This window comes from Schistocerca serialis, chromosome 1 (genome assembly GCF_023864345.2).
Source record: "Schistocerca serialis cubense isolate TAMUIC-IGC-003099 chromosome 1, iqSchSeri2.2, whole genome shotgun sequence".
Classification (NCBI taxonomy): Eukaryota; Metazoa; Arthropoda; class Insecta; order Orthoptera; family Acrididae; genus Schistocerca; species Schistocerca serialis.
The window spans coordinates 1156554912-1156572745 of NC_064638.1; the positions used below are offsets into that span (position 1 = coordinate 1156554912).

Genomic DNA, 17834 nt, shown 5'->3' on the forward strand with positions numbered 1-17834 from the left:
TGTAACGACCAAATTGTAACGCGGTGAAGCGATTGCAAAAGAGTACCCTGGAGAAATTACGGTCCTGAACTGAATGACAGAAGTTTTGGCTCTTTCCACCAAATACTTGTGTGAAATGGAAATTGTGACAACGAAATGAGGGGATTATCGAAAACCAACAACTGTTACAAAAGACAATAAGCGAAAAACTGCTGTTGACATTTCCGATCAGATCAGCGCATATACGCTGACGGAACAAAATCGCAACACCAAGAAGAAGTTGTGTGACACAAACGAAAGTTGGTAGGCATTGTCTTTCTACATGTGAAAGACGACATGCGTTGAAGAGTCGCATAAGTGTGGCACCAGTTGTGTCAGTATGAGGATGCAGAAAATGTTTGCTTCGAATACACGCTGTAATGGTCATCCGAGTTAGTTACTTTTTGAGATTAGACGTGGTGAGTTGATGTTAGTCAAGAATGTCTTTAAGGCGACAAATATGCCGTTGAAACTTCCTGGCAGATTAAAACTGTGTGCCCGACCGAGACTCGAACTCGGGACCTTTGCCTTTCGCGGGCAAGTGCTCTACCAACTGAGCTACCGAAGCACGACTCACGCCCGGTACCCACTGCTTTACTTCTGCCAGTATCTCGTCTCCTACCTTCCAAACTTTACAGAAGTTCTCCTGCGAACCTTGCAGAACTAGCACTCCTGAAAGAAAGGATATAGCGGAGACACGGCTTAGCCACAGCCTGGGGGATGTTTCCAGAATGAGATTTTCACTCTGCAGCGGAGTGTGCGCTTGTATGAAACTTCCTGGCAGATGAAAACTGTGTGCCCGACCGAGACTCGAACTCGGGACCTTTGCCTTTCGATGGGCAAGTGCTCTACCAACTGAGCTACCGAAGCACGACTCACGCCCGGTATACAAATATGACCAGTCCACAATGATTTATACCCATACCAGGTTTATTTTTTACAATTACAGTTACAGGCCTTCCTTCAACGATACGCTTCAATGTAGAAGCATACTGCCTCCATCTAGACCATTCAAACTCTTCAAAAACTATTACATTATGTACACGTGAATCATACCCGCCAAATCCGAATTCAGAACAAAACGGTAGATACACATGCTGCTTTCGAGAAAGAATTTTTTTCAATTAAGGTTGACTTGCCAATATTTGTATCGCCATAAAGGTACAACTGCTTCTTACGCACCTCCGTGGACCGAAAGGCCTTGTTATACCACCGTACAACACGCCCCGCCCAGCCATCGTAATTGAGATGACACTGGCTCAGAGACCTCACAACCAACCGATTGGCCTGAAAAGAATCGAAATATTTCTCAATAAAACGAATCCTTGACCAATTGTTAACTAAGAACGGATCCGTATAATCAATTCTTGTACTTCTATCAGCCCACCTTCGTAACCGAACATTAAATGACGAACACGAATCATTACAATTCGATATCGGAACACTATCTACTTAGTTATGTAAATAAGTGCAGACTTTCGACTTCTACAATTCTGAACATCAAAAACGCCATTAATACTCCCGAACATGAATTCAATACCGGACCGTACCTCATTTAAAAACATTTTCTCTTTCATCCTTATATAACAATGCAAATGAGTCAAATGACCTTGAGCAAAAGGTTCCTCTGAAACAGAATATTCCAAAATAGGCCAAACAGACAAAATAGTGTCCACAAAGTGCTGTTTTCCAGACACAGAAGTAGCATCGACTGTAATAAGAAAGCTATCGCTCCTCTTTTTATACCCACGGCGGCGAGGCGATGTTGCCGCACGGTCTGGAACATGTCCAAGCCGGTCAGGGTTATGAAACCATTAACAATAGTAATCAACAAACTCAAGGTAGCCAACATCACGCAGCTTCTTCTTCTTCGGAGCACAGGACACGGAAGGACTCTTCACAATCTTAATTTGACGACGGATGGGAGGTGCCGCTGTTGTTTTTTTTTTTTTTTTTTTTTTTTTTTTTTTTTAATGGACTTGTAGTCCGGGCCGCTGTTGCGCATGCCAGCGTACTTATTCGGAACTGCGAGGTCACCCGCTGCGAGTGAAAACCCTGTGGGATCCCCATTAGAAAGTGAAGCCTTGCCACCTAATATTACTAGTGGCAAGATTTCGCGATTTAGGGATTGCGTAGTTTGGAAGGTAGGAGACGAGATACTGGCAGAAGTAAAGCTGTGGGTACCGGGCGTGCTTCGGTAGCTCAGTTGGTAGAGCACTTGCCCGCGAAAGGCAAAGGTCCCGAGTTCGAGTCTCGGCCGGGCACACAGTTTTAATCTGCCAGGAAGTTTCATATCAGCGCACACTCCGCTGCAGAGTGAAAATCTCATTCTGGAAAGATGCCATTATCAACAATTCCCTGAGAACGGGGTCGTTTAATAGGGCTATGAGAAGCTGGATGTTCCTTCCCCGATATTGCAAAAAGACTTGGCAGGATTGTCACCACTTTTACATGACTTCTGACAGCAGTGGTCATGGGAACGTGCGATCGCTCAAGTTCACCGGACTCCGGTCGACCACGTGGCACTACCGAGAGGGAAGACCATCGTGGTCAGCGTGTGGCTCTGTGGCATCGTACTGCATCTGCAGCAGCAGTCTGCACAGAAGTTGGCACCACAGTGACACAACGATATGTTACAAATCGGCTACTTCAAGGACGTCTCCGAGCCAGACGCCCTGTAGCGTGCGTTCCACTAACCCCAAACCACCGCCATTTACGACTTTAGTTATGTCAAGGAAGAGCTCACTAAAGGACAGATTGGAGGTTTGTTTTATTTTCTCATGAAAGCTGGTTCTGCCTCGGTGTCGGTGATGGCCGTGTGATGGTTACAAGGAGGCCAGCTGAGGGCGTGCAAAAAACCTGTCTGCGTGCTAGACACACTGAATCTACGCCTGGACTTATACGAACTGGACTACGATTTCGTATGACAGCGGAAGCACTCTCGTGGTTACGCAAGCACCTCGACTGCAGATTTGTACGTCAGTCTGGTGATTCGACCTGTTGTAATGTCATTCATTAACAGTATTCGTGGGGGTGTTTTCCAACAGGATAACGCCAGCCCTTTTGCCGCTGTGGGGTGACTCAACTTGCTGTACAGGGCGTCGACATGTTTTCTTGGTCGCTCGATCTCAAGATCTGTCTCCAACCGAGCACATATGGAACATCATCGGACGTCGGACATGATCGCACGTCATCTCAACCAGCGTTAAACGTCCGACCCAGTGCAACAGGCATGGAAGTCGATCCCACAAAGTGATGCAAGAAGAAGAAATCACCTGTGGGAAATAAAGGAAGGAAAGGCGCATAAAGTGCGCAGACACCGTTTCGAATGTTACAACACTAACCCAAAGCATTCGGGCGCAGTGCAGCTAGAAAATTAACTAACCTTTTGTCATACGAGCTAATCTAAACAACATCGTTGTACCGAATGTTTTCATAAACTTAATAAAATTACAACATTGTTTTTTAACGTTGATACTGCCGTTCCCAGGCACTGATTTCGTCCAGACAAAAAGTGGCCTGAAGTCACACGTGACTGACGGCGCGCTTAATTTGTTAACTGACACGTCTAGGTTAGTTAGTTGGACCACTTATTCATGTTGTAACCTCCCCACCAAAATTTTACATGAATGACAATATTATTTATGAATGCTAATGGACATTGCGCTAAGTGTAACCTCTCCACTGAAATTTTAAAGACAGAATTAATAAATGAATAGGAGCCAAACGTAACCTCCCTAGCAATTAAATTTAATGACAATAAATGTGAGAATCGCAATCTGACTCAAGTATAAGTTCTTCATAAAAAAATTAAAGTCCATTCAGTGATAAGAAAATCTCAGTGATAATAATGATTCAATTAAACCGAAATATCGGTCTTTGGCCCTGTGCAAAAAATCAAAATTAAATTCTTACCTCATTGCAACACCTAGTCAAATTTCTGCTCTTGTTGTTGCGCACCGCTTGGAGGAACTGCATTGCAAATAATAATATTCCCCTTTTTTTTCTTTTGTAATCTAATTGAAAACTGAAACTTTTGTTTAGGGGAAGTGGAACGAAATAGTTACTTCAATTAAATGAAAATTTTATGTAAAATTGCTTTTGAAATCAAAGTTATTATTGGGGGCACTTGTTGAAAATTAGTTACAATAGTTAAACTTTACATTATCCGATGATTATCTTAATTAACAGTATACCTCATTCAGCATCTTGACCAGTGTTGTCGCCAGACCACATCACGCAATCCCATTGGACTGCTACCACTGACCGACCGCTCTGCATGACGACTACTAGCGTACTGCACGCGACGACTACTGACAGAGTACTGTACCCAACTAGACAGAGCTACAGACTCGCAACGACTGACTGACAGACTGAGAACCGCTCGCAACACTCGCGCGGTCAAGCGCATACTCTCTGGTCACAGATGCTACAATGCCTCGCCATCGCTGCTATGTTACATACGTGTTTCAATGTTCCATCGTCAGTTCTGTATTACTATGGACAAAGTTTTTCCTCGGCGTAGGGATGCTTTTCATTAAGGCCCTGTGCCAGAAAAGCGCGTTATACTAATCCAAAACAAACTCCAGTTTTATTTATACTATCTAGCTCTACAACTACATGATTACTCACGAACCGACAATTAAGTGCCTGGCAGAGGGTTCATCGAACCACCTTTAAGCCATTTCTGTACCGTTTCAGCCTCAAACAGCGCGCGGAAAAACGAACACTTAAATCTTTCCGTGCGAGCTCTGATTTCTCTCATTTTAGTATGGTGATAATATCTCCCCATGTAGGTGGGCGCCAACAATATATTTTCACTCGCTCAGGAGAAAGTCGGTGATTGATATTTCATGAGAAGGTCTTGCCGCAGCGAGAAACGCCTTCGTTTTAATGACTGCCACCCTAGTTCTTGTGTCGTACCCATGGAACTCTCTCCCCTGTTTAGCGATAATACAAAACGAATCGCTCTTCTTTGAGCTTTTTTTATGTCCATTGTCAATCCTATCTCATGTGGATTTCACGCCGCACAGCAGTATTCCAGAAGAGAGCGGACAGTCGTAGTGTAAGCAGTCTCTTTAGTACATCTACAATATTTTCCAAGTGTTCTGCCAATAGATCGCCGTCTTTGGTTTGCTTTCCCCACAACATTGTCTTCGTGATCGTTCCAATTCAATACTCAGTTCGTAGTTGTAATACCTCAGTATTTGGTTGAGATTACAGCCTTTATATTTGTGTGATTTAGCACGTAACTGAAATGAAGCGGATTGTTTTTAGGGTTCATGTGGGCGACTTCACACTTTTAATGATTTAGAGTCAACTTTCGCTTTTTGCATCGTACAGAAACCTTGTGTAAATCATTTGCAACTCGTTTTGGTAATCTGATGACTTTACATGACGGTAAATGACAGCGTCATCTATAAACAATTTTAGAGGAGTGCTCAGATTGTCTCCTAAGTCGTTTAGGTTGACAAGGGCAACAGATGCCCTATAACACTACCTTGAGGAACGCCGGATTTTACTTCCGTTTTACTCCATAACGCTCCGTCAGTTATTACGAACTGTGACCTTTCTGGCGGGAAATCACGAATCCAGTCACACAAATGAGACGATAATTCATTGGCACGCAATGTAATTAGAAGTCGCTTCTGAGGAACGGTGTAAAAAGCCTTCTGGAAATCTAAAAATATGGAATCAATTTGACGTCCTGTGTCAGCAGCACTCATTATCTCGTGAGAATAAAGAGCCACTTGAGTTTCACAAGAAATATATATTCTGAACCCGAGTTGGCTGTTTGTTAATAAATCATTTCCTTCGAGGTGATTCATAATGTTCGAGCATAGCATATGTTCCAAATCCTGCTGCAAATCGACGATAGTCATATTCAGCGCATTACTCCCATTACTTTATTGGGTATTGGTGTGATCTGTGCAACTTTTCAATCTTTGTATACGGATCTTTCTATGACCGAGCGATTGTGTATGATTGCTAAATATGGAGCTATTGTATTAGCGTACTCTAAAAGGAACCTGACCGTTATACAGTCTGCACCGAAACCTTGCCTTTCTTTAGTGTTTTAAGCTGCTCCGCTACATCGAGGAATCTACTTCTAAGTTACTTGTGTTGGCAGTTGTTCTTGATTCGAATGCTGAAGTATTTACTTCGTCTTCTTTTGTGAAGGAAATTTGGAATACCATTTTTAGTAACTCTGATTCAGTGGCGTTTTCATCAGTAACATCACCGTTGTTATCGCGCAGTGAAGGTATTGACTACGCCTTGTCACTGATGTGCGTCACATACGACGAGAATCTCATCGGCTTTTCTGCCAGATTTCCAGACAGAGATTCGTTGTGGAAAGTAATAAAAGTGTCCCGCATTGAAATTAGCGCTGAATTTCGAGCTTCTGTAAAACTTCGCGTTCTTTTAAATTTGGAATGCTTTTTTCGTAGTTCTTGCAGTTGTTCTCTGACCTGTTTTGTGTACTATGGCGAAGTTGTATCAACGCTTATTAATTTACACTACTGGCCATTCAAATTACTACACCAAGAATAAATGCAGATGATAAACTGGTATTAATTGGACAAATATATTATACTAGAACTGACATGTGATTACAGTTTCACGCAGTTTGGGTGCATAGATCCTGAGAAATCAGTACCCAGAACAACCATCTCTGGCCGTAATAACAGCCTTGATACGCCTGGGCATTGAGTCAAACAGAGCTTGGATGGCGTGTACAGGTACAGCTGCCCATGCAGCTTCAATACGATACCACAGTTTATCGAGAGTAGTGACTGGCGTATTGTGACGAGCCAGTTGCTCGGCCACCATTGACCAGACGTTTTCAATTTGTGAGAGATCTGAAGAATGTGCTGGCCAGGGCAGCAGTCGAACATTTTCTGTATCCAGAAAGGCCCGTACAGGACCTGCAACATGCGACCGTGCATTATCCTACTGAAATGTAGCGTTTCGCAGGGATCGAATGAAGGGTAGAGCCACGGGTCGTAACACATCTCAAATCTAATGTCCACTGTTCAAAGTGCGGTCAATTCCAACAAGAGGTGACCGAGACATGTAACCATTGGCACCCCATACCATCACGCCGTGTGATACGCCAGTATGGCGATGACGAATAGACGCTTCCAATGTGCGTTCACCGCGATGTCGCCGAAGACGGATGCGACCATCGTGATGCTGTAAACAGAACCTGGATTCATCCGAAAAAATTACGTTTTGCCATTCGTGCAAACAGGTTCGTCGTCGAGTACATCATCGCAAGCGCTCCTGTCTGTGATGCAGTGTCAAGGGTAACCGCAGCCATGGTCTCCGAGCTGATAGTCCATGCTGCTGCAAATGTCGTCGAACTTTTGGTGTAGATGGTTGTTGTCTTGCAAACGTCCTCATCTGCTGACTCAGGGCTCGAGACGTGGCTGTACGATCCGTTACAGCGATGCGGATAAGATGCCTGTTATCTCGACTGGTAGTGATACGAGGCGGTTGGGATCCAGCACGGCGTTCCGTATTACCCTCCTGAACCCACCGATTCCATATTCTTCGAACAGTCATTGGATCTCGACCAACGTGGGCAGCAAAGTCGCTATACGGTAAGCCGCAATCGCGATAGGCTACAACCCGACCTTTATCAAAGTCGTAAACGTGATGGTATGCATTTCTCCTCAGTACATGAGGCATCACAACGACGTTTCACCAGGCAACGCTGGTCAACTGCTGTTTGTGTGTGAGAAATCGTTTGGAAACTTTCCTCATGTCAGCACGTTGTAGGTGTCGCCACCGGCGCCAACCTTGTGTGAATGCTCTGAAAAGCTAATCATTTGCATTTCACAGCATCTTCTTCCTGTCGGTTAAATTTCGCGTCTGTAGTACGTCATCTTCGTGGTGCAGCAATTTTAATGGCCAGTAGTGTATTTGGTAGTATCTCTGAACTGCTGTCGGTACTATATCTTTTCATTTAAGCCACATCTGGTCAACGCTTACATAGTCAGATTGTAAGAAGTGGAGACTGACCCATTGGCAGGTGTCAAGCAAATTTTTATCTGAATTTTTAAATACGAGGTCCGTTCAAAAAATTGCGGTACATTCGTAATTTCGCACCAATGGTGTGTGTTGGAGCGAAATGTGGTTGACATCCCTGCACACGCCTGTGTTTATCGTGTAGCTGCGGGAAGTTTCATTGTTGTGTCTGTTAGTTATTGTTCAGTGCTGTATTGAGTATAACGTTGTGTCGCGCAGTTTGTGAATTTCGAGATGGCAGAGTTAGAGAAGCAACGCGTGTGCATTAAATTTTGTCTGGAACGCAAGAAAGCCTTTACAGAGACACATCAAATGATGCAGGAAGCTTACGGTGATGAGTGCTTAAGCCGTACTCGGTGTTAGGAATGGTTTACACGGTTTAAAAATGCCAGGACGGAAGTTAAAGATGACCCTCGTTCAGGAAGCCCTTCGACGTCCACCGACGACACTCTGGTTAGGTACGTCAACGAAATTGTGGGTGCCGATCGAAGACTGACTGTTAGAGAGATTTCAGAAATGGTAACATTTCAGTTGGATCGTGTCATGAAATTCTGACGCAGCACCGTGGAATGCATCGTGTTACAGCCTAGTTCGTCCGCCGAATCGTGATTCATGGCCAGAAAGACCTTTGCGTCGCAATCTGTGGAGAGCTTTTGGACAGCGAAAACGAGAACGAGGTGGTCCTTGAGAATCGTAATTGGTGATGAGACTTGGGTTTACGGTTATGATGTTGAGACCACGGTTCAATCTTCGCAATGGATAGAGAAAGGATCTCCAAGGTCAAAACAAGCTCGTTATGCCAGGGCAAATGTCAAAGCCATGCTGTGGCTTTGTAGGATTATTTCGACTCCGAGGCACAGGGAAAAAGTGTTAATCAATGGTACTGTCTGGACGTGTTGCGATACCTGCGAGATAATACGAGAAGGAAATGGCCTGAAATGTCGGAGACAATTCATGGCTCTTGCATCACGATAACGCACACGCGCATTCATCCCTGTTGGTGCGTGACTGTTGCATAAAAAACGAAGCCACTGCGATGCCCCATCCTCCGTACTTTCCACACATACCTGGCCCCTGCGGGCTGTTTTCCACTTCCAAAGTTGAAAAACCTGTTGAAAGGACGAAGATCTGCAACGATAGACGAGATAAAAGAAAATTCACAGACGGCGCTTCGTGCGATCCAAGACTGCTGCCGGTAGTGGAAACGGCTTTGGCAGCGGTGTGTCAATTGTGGGGGAGAGTGTTTCGAAGGAGACCGTGCACCATAAGTAAAAGGTAAGCGTAGAAACATTTCGCGGACAAAGCCTCGGAATTTTTTAAACAGATGTCGTACATGTATTTTGCGCTTATTTTTGGTGGGTTTGGATGTTGCGGTATTCAGTCTGGCTACAACTTTGTGATCACTAATCGCTGTACATGTCATGATGCTCCTACTTGTTTCGGTACTGGAGACACTGCAAAGTATCTTCAATTTGGAATGTTGATAAGGTAACATCACTTTATTTGCCTAGCCAGGCAATGTTACCAAAGCTTTATTTAAGTGGTTATTCACAGTCAATAAATATTTGGTAACATCGGCTTGTGATGTCAGTTGAGGAGATACATGGCTGAGAAGTAGCTGAGAGAGAGCGGTGCTTTGATCCCACGTCCCTCGTACTAAATCTAACGACTCTGCTGTCAGAGGATGACACGGCGGTCAATTCGATCTTTTAGCTTTTAGGTTCAGCTTAAGTGCTGCCAAAACAGGTACATACAGTCTATGATGATATCTGTGGAACGAATAATGACAGGATGCGTAGTGTACTGTCAAACGCTAGAACAATAACTTCGCTATGAAAACTGCGGATGAACGCTAACACTTGTGCACCTTCCAGAAACGCATGGTGGTGAGCAAATGAAGCTGATCCGCTGCACTTCTTTCCTTTGTGAAATTGTTACGATAGAGTGAATAAACGTCCAAATTATCCCTGCTTCATAAACTCTGAGTAAATGGTTCCCCACGGGAAAAGCAGTAGGATAAAATTACTTCCATATCGTAGGTCGCCGCTCCGTTCGTGCTTCGTTAAACAAGCTCTCCTTCCAGCGATCATAATGACACAGGAAGATTACCCATCCGAAGATGACATTGTCATGGTCCATTACTGTTCGTTGTTCCATGGCCAATTAGATGCAGTCGGTAACCCCTCCCTTCTCCCTCCCTTCCCTTGTGGGGTCATCGTCTATACCTTGATTTTCAGCGCACATCCTTAGTCTTCTGTCCTGCTATGTAATACTGTTGCGAACATCAACGGTCCCCTTTTATTGCAGTGATCATTCCACCACCTGGTAAACAAAAACTGTCTCTCAGGGATGATAGTTATAGTGCAATCCTATCGCCTGAGGTGTCGTTTGTTGCAATTGCATGAAGCAATTAAAAGTTGTTAGTTCAGAGGTTCATCGTCAAAATGTTTATTTGCTGGGAGATATTAACTGCTGCCGTTTTAAAGATATTGAAATATTGTTGTCCCATTGGATGTACCTCATTTTCGTGAGATCATAGATGTATTGAGGATTGCATTAATATCTGACTATCAGTTGTTGTCGAATCTCAAAGAGCTGTTACTCAGTCAAACTTTAAGATTGCCTGACACTCTGCCATTTCTTGGCACACTGTCTTCTGCAGAAAGGCAATGCGAGCGACAGCTGTCCAAATTCCCAGCGTTGGGATTTGCCCGTTTCAGGTGACGCTTCTCATCTCTGCACCAGCACACGCCAGGGGCAGCCCTGTGACGCCATCGTGCAGGCACTCCAGCAAGCAAATTCAGCTCTCCTCAGTATCAATACTAGGGGGGCAAATAACTCGTCTACGTACTCGTAACGTTACAACAGTGGTTAGGAAATACCACATTACATCAAACATGTTGTACATGTTTTAATTTATTACGGAGGTGAAATTTTATATTTGACTGACGCCTCTCCGCTGTATTTTAACGTACCTCTGCCACAACATATAATCCAGTTGGCTACATTTCCTTTTGAAGAAGACGTTTTTATAAACAGTGAAACCACGGTAAAAGGGTTACAATATACCTTCGATTTCGCAACTGATTGGCTGTTTACTGTTTCTACAAGAAAATAATAATTTCATCAAAATGTATAAACCCATTTAGAAATTTCACACACACACCAGAACATAATTATTTCGATAAAATAAGTTTTTAATATAACAGTTTTTTAAATTGGACTAAATTACTATAAAATAATTTCTCCTAGCCCTATGGAGATTGCAGATTCCAAATCCCTTGCAGATAGTCCGATGCTTTGTGTTTGTGTATTTTTAATACGAGGGCTATTCGGAAAGTAAGGAACGATAGGTCACGAAATGGAAACCACAGTGAAAATCAAAACTGTTTTATTTGCAACGGTTAGCTACACCTTCCAGCTACTTCTCTACACAGTCGCCGCTCAGACTTAGACATCTGTCGTAGCATTGTACCAACTTTTCAATTCCCTCGTTATAGAAGAAAGCCACCAGGAATTTTCGACAATTTTCCACTCTGGTCTGCAGCTTGTTGTCTATGTCAAAATATTGTCTTCACAGCTAGCGGTTAATTTGAGCACAGATGAACCTCAGGGGTAGCCAATTACTTCCCATCGAAAGCGCTGCAGGAGTGCCTTCATTGCCCCTGCAGAGTGCGGCCGAGAATGTTCGTGAAGAAGGAATAATGATGCTTGATACTGTGGCCTGTCATTTGCCTGTAGTCTGGATGCCAGCTAACCTTCGTCTCGAATTACGTTGATAATGTTTGTAGATCTAATTGTGATTTCAAAACTAATCATGACCAAAGTTGTTAATATATCAGTTCTAGGGGGAGTCATAAGACGTCTTTTTTGAACTCCATTGGCTGTCGGAACGTGGTACTATCTCCCTATACAACTTTTTGAAAGAGTTAATCGTATGATAACACCCTGCAGAAATATTGTGATATTCATAGAGCTTAATTTGTATGCAAGAAGTAGCTCGTTTGCAACTATTTAAATGTATCAAGAGTATAGCGTTTGGTACCACAGACTACTCACCTCGATAACTCTCTCTAGAAAAATGTCAAGTGGTTGTGCATCGGACTACCTCCGTTTCAGAACCTTCGTATCAGATAGCAAGAAGGAGAACTCAGATTCTATCTCCAACGATGCTAAAATAACTTTTTTCCCTTTTTTTCTTTTTATGGAAGGGATGGGATGAAATACTTTCACGCTGGTGATGAGAAGCTGCTTCAACAAGAAGAAGGAACAGTTCAGATCTCTAAAACCGACACTGACAGCTTTTAGAGTCACGGCTGAACACATCTGCCTGATTAAACCATGATAGCAGTCAATCAGAGACCAGATACAAGTTAGAAGTTGCCTATATAACAGATTACAAGGAAACAAAGATTATAGTTTTCAGTATTTCTTACAATTATTGACCGAAATTAAAAATTTAAAATGGTGTCATAATCTACTCATATAACGTTGAAGGTATAACACAGTAAGACTAGTAGCACAGTTAGAAACTGTATATATGTGTCGAGCCAGCATAACTCACTGCGCGGAAATTAGCCCGACTATATGCCTACAGTAGTTGAGAATGAGGGCACTTAACGATTTCCGACAAAGTTTACACGTAATTCCAAACCTTTTAGAAACTATTTGTCGCTCTCTGTCTCAGCAAAATACTGTCAGGAGAAGAGTTTATCGCTTGCTACATTTTTGCTGTTCGTACAGTAAAAATTCAGCATCTGGCATGATGTTTTAATTTATCAGTTCTTTACAACTAACACTATTCGCAACACATTTTGCGGACAGTATGCACATGTACCAATAAAAGTACGAACAAAAGTATGTCATTGCAAGACACATAGTTCGGGAAATATGACGTCTTAACCATTAACTGGTGTCCAAAATTAAAACAACATACCACTATTTCCCCGTCCTGTGTCTAATTCACGATATAATCATACAAAGACTCAACAGATGTCGTTACGATCGTGTTCCGCACGGAAGATGGCATTCCGGTGGACGGACAGCCACGCCAGCGTCAGGGCACCTATCATGCGGGGTAGTGTTTGCAGGGTAGCTCCGTATCCACAGTCGCTGTGTAGACAGTTACAGACGGTGCAGAATAGCACAGAGAAGATGCCTACACACTCTCTGCTGTGGAGGGCCATAGGAAGAATGGAAGCAGGAGAAAAATGATGAGGCCCGATGGCTTAATGTGAATCTTTCTTTTGTTTCTCAGGTGGGGCGACACTTTATAGAGACTGAAACTGTATTCCGGAGACCAGGACAGGACCGACCATGTGTGACATCAGAAAGAGCGGACCATTATTTGGCTGTAAGGGCAGGACCGTACTGCCCTAGTACAGCATTGCAACTGGCATAGGTGTGTTATATCGAGGCAAACGGTGTACAGAAGGCTGTAGCAGAGTGGTCTTTACTGTCGGAGACCTGCTTTGTGTTTACCTCTGGCGTGTCTTCACAGAAGAGAACGTCTAGAGTGGAGCCATCAAATTGCCACCTGGACGGTCGAACGGTGGGCCAATGTTCTTTTCACAGACGAGTCCCGATTTGGTCTGCAGAGTGATTTTCGACGGATTCGCATCTGGAGGATACGTGGAACACGATTTCGGGTCCCAAACATTACGGAAAGAGACATATCGAGGTGGATACATAATGGTGTGGGCAGGGATTATGTTGACCACTCGAACACCTCTTCATGAATCTGTACCGGTGAATCAGCAAGATTTAACTGCTGTCAAGTATCGTGACGAGATCTTGGGATCTCATGTGCGACTGCTGCGAGGTGCTGTGGACCCAGACTCCGTATTGATGGACGATAATGCTCGACCTCATAGAGCACGGGTAGATGATATTCTCTTGGAAGATATTGCACGCATGGCGTGGCCTGCTCGTTCTCCAGATTTTAATCCCATGTCTGGGATGCACTAGGGAGACACACTGCATCACGTCAGCATCCACCAACCACTCTACAAGACTTGTGGGCAGCTCCGCATGCACAATGGGCGTTATTGCCTCAACATGAGATTGATGACATCATTCATAGCATCCCCCATCGTTGTCAGGCCTGTATTGCTGACACAGGTGACCACACCACATACTGTGCACATTAACCAGTTCCGGAATGCGCGTGCAAATCCGTTAAGCTGCAAAAAAAACGAAGATCATATTTGTCTACCTTTCTGCATGTTTCAGTTGATTACGTTCTCTATTCTTTGCATCGTTTCTACTTTATTATCACCTGTTTACACTGTTTTGTGGCAAAATAAACGCAACCTTGCAAAATTTCCGTTTGTTGCTTTAATCTTGGACACCAGGGTAGCTTTTCTTAACACGGAGCGCAGATAGTGCGGACTGTACTCATCCAGTTTTTTGATGAGAGCGCTTAACCACTGTCAACAAACTTAAAACATAATTTCGAACAGTTTCTCAACTTATTCTCGCTTACTAGTTTTGGTTACGACTTTTTTTTTATTAGTCAACATGGGTGAATAGCGTCAAATTAATGAAACCAGCATAATTATGGTTACAGTCATTAAACTTTTCATACTTAACGTCATAAATTTAACACACGGAGTCATCTATTAAGTAACGAGGCATTTAAAACTATTTCATAGGTGGGAGTTCAGTTCTCTAAAGGATAAGGGGGTGTGGATTCATGGTACCATTGCAGTATTGCCTTCCAGAGCTTAATCATACGGGCGACGAAGCAGAGGTAGTTTGCTGACGTCTGCTGGCCTTCATCGTTGAGTTCCTTTTAATGTCAAGTCCATCGCAAACATGGCTGAGCTTTCAGGCACAATTATAGTTAGAGGTAAAGTGCCGGCGGTAAAGTACACTCGGTGCTACAGAACTAATTCCATTACCTGAGTAGAGCAACGCTGACGTCTGCAGCGCTAGGGCTGCTCTACGACTATGATTCCTCATCTCATTCCGTTCCGTCCCAGTTTGCGCTATTACGCTTTTAACGTTCATTGGGGCGTCTCTCAGACTCTAATTTCGTGTCGAGTACAGCGTATTTTCACCTAATGAAGAAGCGCCGAAGGTTGTAACGGCAGTACTGTCCAGTTTTCGTTCTAGGGTACAGTCTGGAATGTACTCTGGTGTGCAAAACTTAAGGACGACAGTAGCTTTCGATGATTTGTCACTGCCACGTAACATAGCTCGATAAAACGTGGACTGCACATGGAGAGAACTGCTGCAGTATACTACAGAAGGTAACTGGAAGAAATACGCTATCAGACGAACAGAAATAACACTTTTTTTACAAAGACAATAATTACACTGAACTCACCGCGATTTGAGATGTCCCACTGGACATTATAAAAAGGCAGGACATGGTTCTTAATAAGATATTGTATGTGCATCATTCTAATAGGAGGTTTGACGGGCTTTGGCTGTACACTTATGTAATTAAATGGAACACCTGCAGCCATCCTTAAGATGTTATTTATTATATAGCTGCCAGTTTCGACGCTTCGGTGCATCATCAAATGGCTCTGAGCACTATGCGACTCAACTTCTGAGGTCATCAGTCGCCTAGAACTTAGAACTAATTAAACCTAACTAACTTAAGGACATCACACACATCCATGCCCGAGGCAGGATTCGAACCTGCGACCGTAGCGGTCACGCGGTTCCAGACTGAAGCGCCTTTAACCGCACGGCCACACCGGCCGGCGGTGCATCGTCTTCAGGCCTTAACTGACGCTGACGGTGTTAACTCTAATACACGATTTCATCAGTGGCCAGCATCTATGAACTGGTTCTCGCAGGCTACCTGTAACGACGATGTTGTGCCACGAGCCATCAACAATCAACTTTGTAGTTGATAGCTGGAGACACAGGTAGCCTGAGAGAACCAGTTCATTGATGCTGGCCACCGATGGAATCGTGTGTTCTAGGACTGTACGGGGCACTACACATTGAAGTTTGAATAGTTTGGCTCGAGCCTCCCACGTGCTGTGGCACGAAAATATTTATATTTGTTACACTCAGCTTAATTGAGTGACCCAGGGATGTGGCTGGTCTCAGTGTTTGGCTACGTTTTTCGTCATAGGGTGCCGCTCATACCTGTAGTAAACTCAATTTTTAAAACTGAAATAAAATATTAAAAACAAAACAATGCAGGCAGGTATTGCGGTGAAATTTAAAAAAATATTGAGTCACTCACGTTGATTTATAATTTGAACAAGTAGTTTATTTCTATTTCTCCACGAATAGTCTTCAGTATATTGAGCAAACACTTAAAATGCAGTCTGAGTGGCTTTTACGTAGGGGCGGCCTTTAACAACTGATGCTACAACACTTCACTATAACATTCATATGCCGCGATCACGGCACTCGATAGTCTGTTCAGAATTCACAAAATACGCTCTTGTCTGCTGTCCTAAACCACTATATTGCACTCCACTTGATCGCATTCGAACGTGGTTATCAACCCACTACCATCCCCAGATGCGCGGCACATCCTGCTCTTAGCGTCGCTCAGAATCAACACCTCAAAGATGGCCGCCCTATCCACCTTCGAAACGACTGCATAACTCAAAACAATGTTTGACAAAAATTACCAATATTCTAAAACTGAACACAAAACACGTGGTACATTGAAAAATATGGAAAATTTTCGGGCAATAACAATTTAAGGTCCAATTTTCTGTATCTGCCACAGTTTTTTACAAGTAACGTTCTTGTCGCGTGATTTTGCCTGTTCCCAGATTTTTGATAAAATGGTTCAAATGGCTCTGAGCACTATGGGACTTAACTTCTGAGGTCATAAGTCCCTTAGAACTTAGAACTGCTAAAACCTAACTAACCTAAGGACATCACACACACCCAAGCCCGAGGCAGGATTCTAACGTGCGACCGTAGCGGTCGCGCGGTTCCATACTATAGCGCCTAGAACCGCTCGGCCACCACGGCCGGCGATTTTTGATACTAAACATAAATAAACAAATAAAAACACATACTTAATTACTCATCTACCTCTTTAAACTAGTTTCGTCTGTTTAGATTTATTTATCACCAAAAACACAATTTCTCTCTGTCAAATCTGACATTCCGACCTCTCATTCAAACATGGCACACACTTTGCTAAATCGGCTGTCATTGCTCGATGCAGTCTACTAGCCGCATCCGTAGACACTTCGTTCATATTTACCGGCCAAAGCATTGCTGAGATATTAGCTTTTGAACTTCCATAAATTTACGATTTTTAAGACTACAATAACTTTTAAACTATTGCATATTTTTGTGGCGCGTCTAGATAATTTAGCTTTACATATTTTACTTTCCACGAGTGCCAACTCGCACCTCAGCGTCACTCTTAGTTTTGTTTTTATCAATGTTTCTCTGGCATATAAATTTCTCGAAGTGCGCAGACACGGCCATATGCGACCCTGCCAAACGCTCGGGTTTTTCCAAGGCCGTGCAGACGCTAGCCGCTCGCCCCGGCCCCGTAGCAACCGCCAGCCACGTGCTCTGTGGCGGGCAACTGCCGCTCTGATCTCCCGCCACAGCTTGTTCACTCACAGAACGATTGGAGTTAAGCCCTAAGCCCCTCCCCCCCCCCCCCCCTCTCCCAGCATAACTTAAGGTCCGGAGATGGCGCACTGAAGCACAGAAACTGGTATCCATACAACTAATAACATCGTAAGGACTGCTGTAGGTGTTCCATTTCATTTCATAGTTCTTAATAATGAGTGTGATGACCACACACAATAATGCTCGATCTATATGTGCTCCCATGT

At 43.6% G+C, this 17834-nt stretch overlaps 1 non-coding gene across 1 annotated transcript; it reads left to right on the forward strand.

The window, feature by feature from the left end:
* The first annotated feature begins 2208 nt into the window (after positions 1-2208).
* Positions 2209-2283, forward strand: Trnas-cga (transfer RNA serine (anticodon CGA)). Its single transcript has one exon. It is a non-coding gene; the product is annotated as a tRNA-Ser (tRNA).
* The last annotated feature ends 15551 nt before the right edge of the window (positions 2284-17834 follow it).